This window comes from Chlorocebus sabaeus, chromosome 20 (assembly GCF_047675955.1).
Source record: "Chlorocebus sabaeus isolate Y175 chromosome 20, mChlSab1.0.hap1, whole genome shotgun sequence".
Taxonomy (NCBI): Eukaryota; Metazoa; Chordata; class Mammalia; order Primates; family Cercopithecidae; genus Chlorocebus; species Chlorocebus sabaeus.
In genome coordinates, this window is record NC_132923.1 from 127,192,281 (window position 1) to 127,199,693 (window position 7,413).

Consider the following 7,413-nt stretch of genomic DNA (forward strand, 5'->3'; position numbering starts at 1 on the left):
CAACAAAGCAAGACTGTCTCAAAAAAAAAAAAAAGAAAGAAAGAAACCATGCCATAGGTAACTTGCCAAGGTCACCAACTTGATAGGTGGAGGTTTATGAACTCTATCCACCTAAGCCCTGAGCTGTGAGCTTCGCCGTCCCTGGTGTCCTTTCTATAACCCTGAAGCCAGGTAGAAGGAGGGGCGTAGAGCTTATTGGACAAGAGATAACATTAAGTTGGCCCACGAACCAAAAATGGGACGAAGAAAATGTGTCACATCACCACCCAGAGGGCCAGCCTCTGCCTTCTCCCTATGGCTGGAACCGTCCAGAGAAAGGCATGGCACATCCACTCAAAAGAAGAGTAAGCAGCCACTGAAAATGACAATTCTGAAAACCCACAGCATCATGGGAAATGATGGTGTCTTCTGGTGAAAAAACTCAATGCAAAGCCCAGTGAGGTGGCTCATGCCTGTAATCCCAGCACTTTGGGAGGCCCAGGTAGGAGGATCATTTGAGGCCAGGAGTTCAAGACCAGCCAGGCCAACACGGTGAAACCCTGTCTCTACTAAAAATACAAAAATTAGCCAGGTATGGTAGCCGGCACCTGTAATCCCAGCTACTGGGGAGGCTGAAGCATGAGAATTGCTTAAACCCAGGAGGTGGAGGCTGAAGTGAGCCAAGGTTGCACCACTGCACACCAGCCTGAGCAACAGAGCGAGACCCTGCCCCCCACCCCAAAAAAATGCAGAATTGTTTGTACCTGGGTCACAACTGTGTGTGACATACACACATGGGCACAGTGGGAGGGGACTTAGAACAGTGGGAGGGGACTTAGAACAATGGAAGCTAGGAGAGAGGTGGGGTTTCAAATGTTTTCTTTCCATTTTTGTCTGTCTGCTCACATTTTGCTAATGGTGTAATAAAAATACATAAATGTAAGACGAAAAACTGGGCATTTATTTATTTACTTCCTTTCCCAAATCAGAGCAAACCCCTCTTGCTGCTCATATCAGGATTTTGGATGGGCAAGTGTTTCATCTGTCTGGGCTCCAGGCCCTATTTGTTGCAGCCAGATGCTCACATGTTTGCCTGCACCATCAGTAACAGGGGCAGCCCCGTATAGGGATGGGAACCCACCAGAAGGACTCCTTTGGGAATGCACTTGGCATGGGAGAAGTCTGTCAGTGCACAGCAGAGCCTCAGCCAATGGGAGCTGTAATCCAGGCAATTGCAAGAACACAGTGCTATGGCAATGGATGCCCAGCTCCGGCTCTAGGAGATCCCTCACGCATCCACATGGCTACACCAGCAGTCTCCAGTCAGGTGTGACTGCCCAGCATGCTGTTGACCCTATCCAAGTTGATTAGACCAGGGGTGGTCACCTGACCCAAGGCGAGCCAGTCAGCAATTTCCCTGGGAATATGGAATTGGAATCAAGGGAATAGAGTTAGTGTTCTTTAGACACCAGGAGCGTGGGTGGTCTAACATGGAAGCCAGGGAGCTGCAGGGCCTCTTACGCCCTCAAAAGGACTAAAGAAATCAGAGGAGCGGATATGCAGAGGAAGAAAGACTGGGGGAGAATCATGTAGCAGATGCATAGACAGGAAGAGAGGGACACAGATGAGGAACAAAATTCTCATCTTTCCAGCTCCTGGTTCCTGTAGCTTTTTTTTTTCAAGACGGAGTCTTGCTCTATCACCCGGGCTGGAGTACGGTAGTGCAATCTTGACTCACTGCAACCTCCACCTCCCAGGTTCAAGCTATTCTCCTGCCTTGGCCTCCTGAGTAACTGGGATTACAGGAGTGCACCACCAAGCTTGGCTAAGAGAGGGGGTTTCACTATGCTGGCCAGGCTGGTCTCGAACTCCTGATGTCAGGTGACCCACCCGTCTCGGCCTCCCAAAGTGCTGGGATTACAGGCGTGAGCCACTGCACCTGGTGTAAATTTCCCTCTTTCTACAAGGACACCCAAGTTCAATGTAACCTCATCTCAACTAATTACATCTGCAAAGACCTTATTTCCAATTAAGATCACATTCTGAGGTTCTGGGTAAGCACACATTTTGGGAAGACAATAGTCAGTATAAAATCTCTTGAGTTGGATATTATTATTCAAAACAAAACAAAACAAAATCCCAAATAATACAGATATTGGTGTCAGAAGTGGGGTGTCAAGAAACAATTTTTCAAAGAAAGTATGAAACTAGCTGACTCCAGGCAGAGTGAGGAGCAATGAGGTTTTCCTATTTTTGGATGGGACACTGGCAGTTCTTGTTTTGTGTTAACAGATCAGTTAAACTATTTTCAGTGACCTCATAGGAGTCAAAGGCTGAAGCTTTAAGAAACTTGGAGGCTGGACGCAGTGGCTCACGCCTGTTATCCCAGCGATTTGGGAGGCCAAGGAGGGCAGATAACTTGAACTCAGGAGTCTGAGACCAGCCTGGGCAACATGGTGAGGCCGCATCTCTACAAATAATACAAAAATTAGGGCCGGGCGTGGTAGCTCACGCCTGTAATCCCAGCACTTTGGGAGGGTGAGGCTGGTGGATCACATGAGGTAAGGAGTTTGAGACGAGCCTGGCCAACATGGTGAAACCCTGTCTTTACTAAAAATGCAAAAATTAGGCTGGGCGCAGTGGCTCAAGCCTATAATCCCAGCACTTTGGGAGGCCGAGACGGGCGGATCACGAGGTCAGGAGATCAAGACCATCCTGGCTAACACAGTGGAACCCCGTCTCTACTAAAAAATACAAAAAACTAGCCGGGTGACGTGGCGGGTGCCTGTAGTCCCAGCTACTCGGGAGGCTGAGGCAGGAGAATGGCGTAAACCCAGGAGGCGGAGATTGCAGTGAGCTGAGATTGGGCCACTGTACTCCAGCCTAGGCGGCAGAGCGAGACTCCATCTCAAAAAAAAAAAAAAAAAAAAAAAAAAAAATGCAAAAATTAGCCAGGCCTGGTGATGCACGCCTGTAATCCCAGCTACTCAGGAGGCTGAGGCAGGAGAATCACTTGAACCTGGAAGGCAGAGGCTATAGTGAGCTGAGATCATGTCACTGCACTCCAGCCTAAGTGACAGAGTGAGACTGCGTCTCAAAAAAATAAATAAATAAAAAATAAAGCAAAAATTAACCAGGTGTGGTGGCACACACTTGCAGTCCCAGCTACTCAGGAGGCTGAGAAGGGAGGATCACCTGAGCCCCAGAGTAGAAGTTGCAGTGAGCCGAGATCACACCACTGCACTCTAGCCTGGGCAACAGAGTAAGACCCGGTCTAAAAAAAAGAAAAAAAAGAATGTGAGCCTAGCAACTGGAATGAGAAAATCTGGAAAGAGCCAGAGGAGCACACAACCCTTAACCTCTAGTCTCTGGTCCCTCTTAAGTACTTCCTCTTCCCAGACAAACATGATGGTATCTCCTATTGTCCAGTGGTAGAAGGGCAGGCAGGGGTAGCATTCCAAGAGAAATTAGAGAAAAAAAATCTTTCTATCCCAAGTCAGATGATTATTTCCTCTTTTCACTCTTATGCTGAAAGAAGAAATTAGCCCTCATATTTGCTGCTAAGAAACCCGAACCTTGGGGACATGACCTAGTCTAAGGCTGAATGTTCAACTGCATAAGATGTCACGACATTATGTGGGCGTGATGGCTCACGCCTGTAATCCCAGCACTTTGGGAGGCTGAGGCAGGAGGATCGCCTGAGGTCAGGAGTTCAAGACCAGCCTGGCCAAAATAGTGAAACCCTGTTTCTACTAAAAATACAAAAAATTAGCTGGGCTTGGTGGCGAGCACCTGTAATCCTAGCTACTAGGCAGGCTGAGGCAGGAGAATCGCTTGAACCTGGGAAGCGGAGGTTGCAGTGAGCCAAGATCACGCCATTGCACTTCAGCCTGGGCAACAAGAGTGACATTGATTATTGGTAAATGGCATGATCCCAAATAAAAATCACAGGCAACCAACTAGCGTTTTATGAGAGTTGAAAATCAGGAAACCAAGCCAGACAAATTGGGGTTTGTGATATCTCAACCACCTGGAGAATTCCTAAGCCAAAGTACCAGCACCAACAAGAATCAGGTTGCTAAGGTGACTGTATCACCTCCTAGAAGCCGCCTTCCCAAGAAACTCTCAAGGGTAGGTTGGAGAGACTCTAGACTAGAAGGGATCTAAAGATTCCTTCTCCATGGGCAGAACTTGGGGTAGTCACATCTGTCAACAAAGGGGCCAAGGAAGGTAGCCACAGAGCAAATCCCTTGTGATACCTTGTTCCTAATGTTCAATTTACCCGACCCATCTGGAATGCTGCGGCATGTGCTTTGTATACTGCATCCACATTTTTGCTCTATAGATCAAGTATGGTAGCAGAGGTTAAATTGATCTGTTCCTCTGTTGAGAGGATCCTGGAGAGCAACCAGAGAGGAGACTCAGCAGAAACAGCGGGCAGCTGGGCATAACGGCACATGGCTGCAGTCCCAGTTACTTGGGAGGCTGAGGCGGGAGGATTGCTTGAGCCCAGGAGTCTGAGGCTGTAGTGCACTATCCTTGCACCTGTGAATAGCCACTGCACTCCAACCCAGCAACATAGCTGAGACCCTGTCTCTTTACAAAAAAGGAAGAAGCTGGGTGCAGTGGCTCACGCCTGTAATCCCAACACTTTGGGAAGCAGAGGCAGGCGGATCACCTGAGGTTGGGAGTTGGAGACCAGCCTGACCAACATGGAGAAACCCCATCTCTACTAAAAAGACAAAATTAGCTGGGCGTGGTGGCGCATGCCTGTAATTCCAGCTACTCGGGAGGCTGAGGCAGGAGAATTGCTTGAATCTGAGAGGCAGAGGTTGCGGAGAGCTGAGATCGTGCCATTGCACTCCAGCCTGGGCAACAAGAGCAAAACTCCATCTCAAAAAATCAAATACATTTGGGAGGCCGAGATGGGTGGATCACGAGGTCAGGAGATCGAGACCATCCTGGCTAACACGGTGAAACCCCATCTCTACTAAAAAATACAAAAAACTAGCCGGGCGAGGTGGCGGGCGCCTGTAGTCCCAGCTACTGGGGAGGCTGAGGCAGGAGAATGGCGTAAACCCGGGAGGCGGAGCTTGCAGTGAGTTGAGATCCGGCCACTGCACCCCAGCCTGGGCGACAGAGCAAGACTCTGTCTCAAAAAAAAAAAAAAAAAAAAAAAAAAATCAAATACATAAAAATTAAAAAAGGAAGAAAAAGGAAGGAAGGAAGGAGGGAGGGAAGGAAGGAAGGGAGAGAGGGAGGGAGGGAGGATATCAGATGAAGATGGCAGCTCTGAGAATAGAGCCCTGAATGCAGCAGTTTGACATGGTGACATGGCTTGGATCACCTCATTTGACAGGGGAGAGGTATTTGAGGTTGACTTTGAGGTGTGACAGGACCAGGTCAAGCAAGGACAACTGGAATGGCGATATCTGGGAAAAGCCAAAGGAGTTGGGCAAGGGCCTGTGTGCTGGGCAGGACCAGAATAGAATGAACTAGAATGGACACCACTGGCCTTTAGGCCATTAGGCCAACTTGCCCCCGTCCCTTTTTTTTTTTTTTTGAGTTGGGGTCTTTCTCTGTCACCCACACTGTCACCCAGGCTGGAGTGCAGTGGCACGATCTCAGCTCACTGCAACCACCACCTCCAGGGTTCAAGTAATTCTCCTGCCTCAGCCTACTGAGCAGCTGGGATTACAGGCATCTGCCACCACGCCCAGCTAACTTTTTGTATTTTTAGTAGAGATGGGGTTTCACTATTTGCCCAGGCTAGTCTTGAACTCCTGGCCTCAAGTGATCTGCCTGTCTTGGCCTCCCGAAGTGCTGGGATTACAGGCATGAGCCACTGTGCCTGGCCGGTCTGACCTCCTTTTGGTAACCCTTTGTCATGTACCCATGAGGACAGATGCTTAGTGTTCACACTTGACCACCAGCTAGCTGAACGGACTGGAAGGGAGGCCTGGATCCAACACAGGCTGATCAAGTCCTTTCCAGGGAGGTGGGCTTGAGACCACACATGGTTCTCTTTGGGTGAAGGGGTCCAGGATGTAGCACCTTGGCAGGTGTGATGCAGATAGGTAGACGGGGGCAGACAGGTGAGTGGTGCTGAGAAGTGTCCCTGGGCTGTCTGCAGCTCTGGGCCTGATAAGAGCACCCTGCATCTCTGCGGTAAAGTTAGTCCCCTTTCCTGCTTGAGCAAAAGGGAGCTGGTTTCTGAGCTGAGGCTGGGGCATGAATTCTGTCCCGGGGTACAGGGTGAGGCTATAGCTTTCGAACAATTGGGTGACCAATCATCTGAATGGAGCCAACCCAGCCAGCCTCCCAGGGTCACCTCTTATGACTTCCCCTCTCTGCCCTCCCTGCTGGGCCAAGAACCGGGACTTGTAGCTCCAGAACATCCCAGGCTTGCTGTCTGACTCTGGGCCTTTGCACATGCTGTTCCCTTTACCTGGAGTGCCCTTCCCCACACTTCCTTCTGCCCTGTCCTGCGCGCGCGCACACACACACACACACACACACACACACACACACACGCACTTTCTCTGCTAACTACTCGGTAGAATTCGGGCCCTGCACAGATGTTACCTGCCTTGGCCCCCTTGCCTCGAGGAGCCCTTCCTCATACTCCAGGCTGTATCATCCCCCTCCCAGCACTCCGCCTACTCAACCGTGATTGCCTATTCACTCAGCTGCTCCTGGGAGCAGGGACGCTGCATGGATCTGGACTGGCTCCTGGGCTGCCTCCCTGTTTGGCACCCAGAGGGGGTCGTCAGTCATGAAGGAATACAAGAGTGATGTCATGAAGGGGCAAGGTGATGCTTTGCCCAGGGGCCAGGGGGCTGTAGCCGAGGAAGAGAAAGGACAAGTGTCCACATCCCAGCCAGTGCAGGAACAGCCCTTTCACACCCTTCAAGGAGAGGCCTGATGCCGAGTGACCCTGCAGTCCATGTTCCAAGGCCTGACGGCCTCCGGGGAGTAGGGAGGCTGGACTCACCTGTCAGAGTGGTCCCTCTGCCCCTGGTATCACCAGACAGATGTGGGTCCAGCCTGGATCAGTCCATCCCTGGAGTCATTCTCAAGCCTAGGTAAAAATGCTGTTTCCAGAGTGAGGACCGCACTGAGGACTCCTCTGCTCCCCCCGTGGGCCAGCCCCCAGCCTCCTTAGCATCCTCAGCTACTCTGAGCTGGAGCCTGCAGAGTGCAAAGCACACTCCTCTCACAACCTCGTGGCGTCCGGGGCGCCTCCGACCCCAGGGCTTCCTTCCCAGGCAGGCCTCCACCTCCGCCCCCACTCGCCCCTCACCCCATGAAAGAGTAATGGCGCAAAATTCGTTGGGGAGAAAAACAGGAAGTGGAGAGCAAGACTGCAGAAGCGCTCCCCAGACAAGTGTGGCAGCCCGTCCACCGCAGCCTTACGGGAAAGTGGTCAGGGGC

General features: G+C 50.9%; 1 protein-coding gene across 2 annotated transcripts in view; it reads right to left on the bottom strand.

Annotated features, from left to right (window-relative positions):
• Positions 1 to 7,163, bottom strand: part of PIK3CD (phosphatidylinositol-4,5-bisphosphate 3-kinase catalytic subunit delta) — a 98,099-nt gene extending 90,936 nt beyond the window's left edge. For both annotated transcript variants that reach the window (XM_073007854.1, XM_073007853.1), the window contains exon 1: positions 6,974 to 7,163. The gene's annotated coding sequence lies outside the window, so the exon portion shown is untranslated. The remainder of the gene's footprint in view (positions 1 to 6,973) is intronic.
• Positions 7,164 to 7,413: the final 250 nt, after the last annotated feature.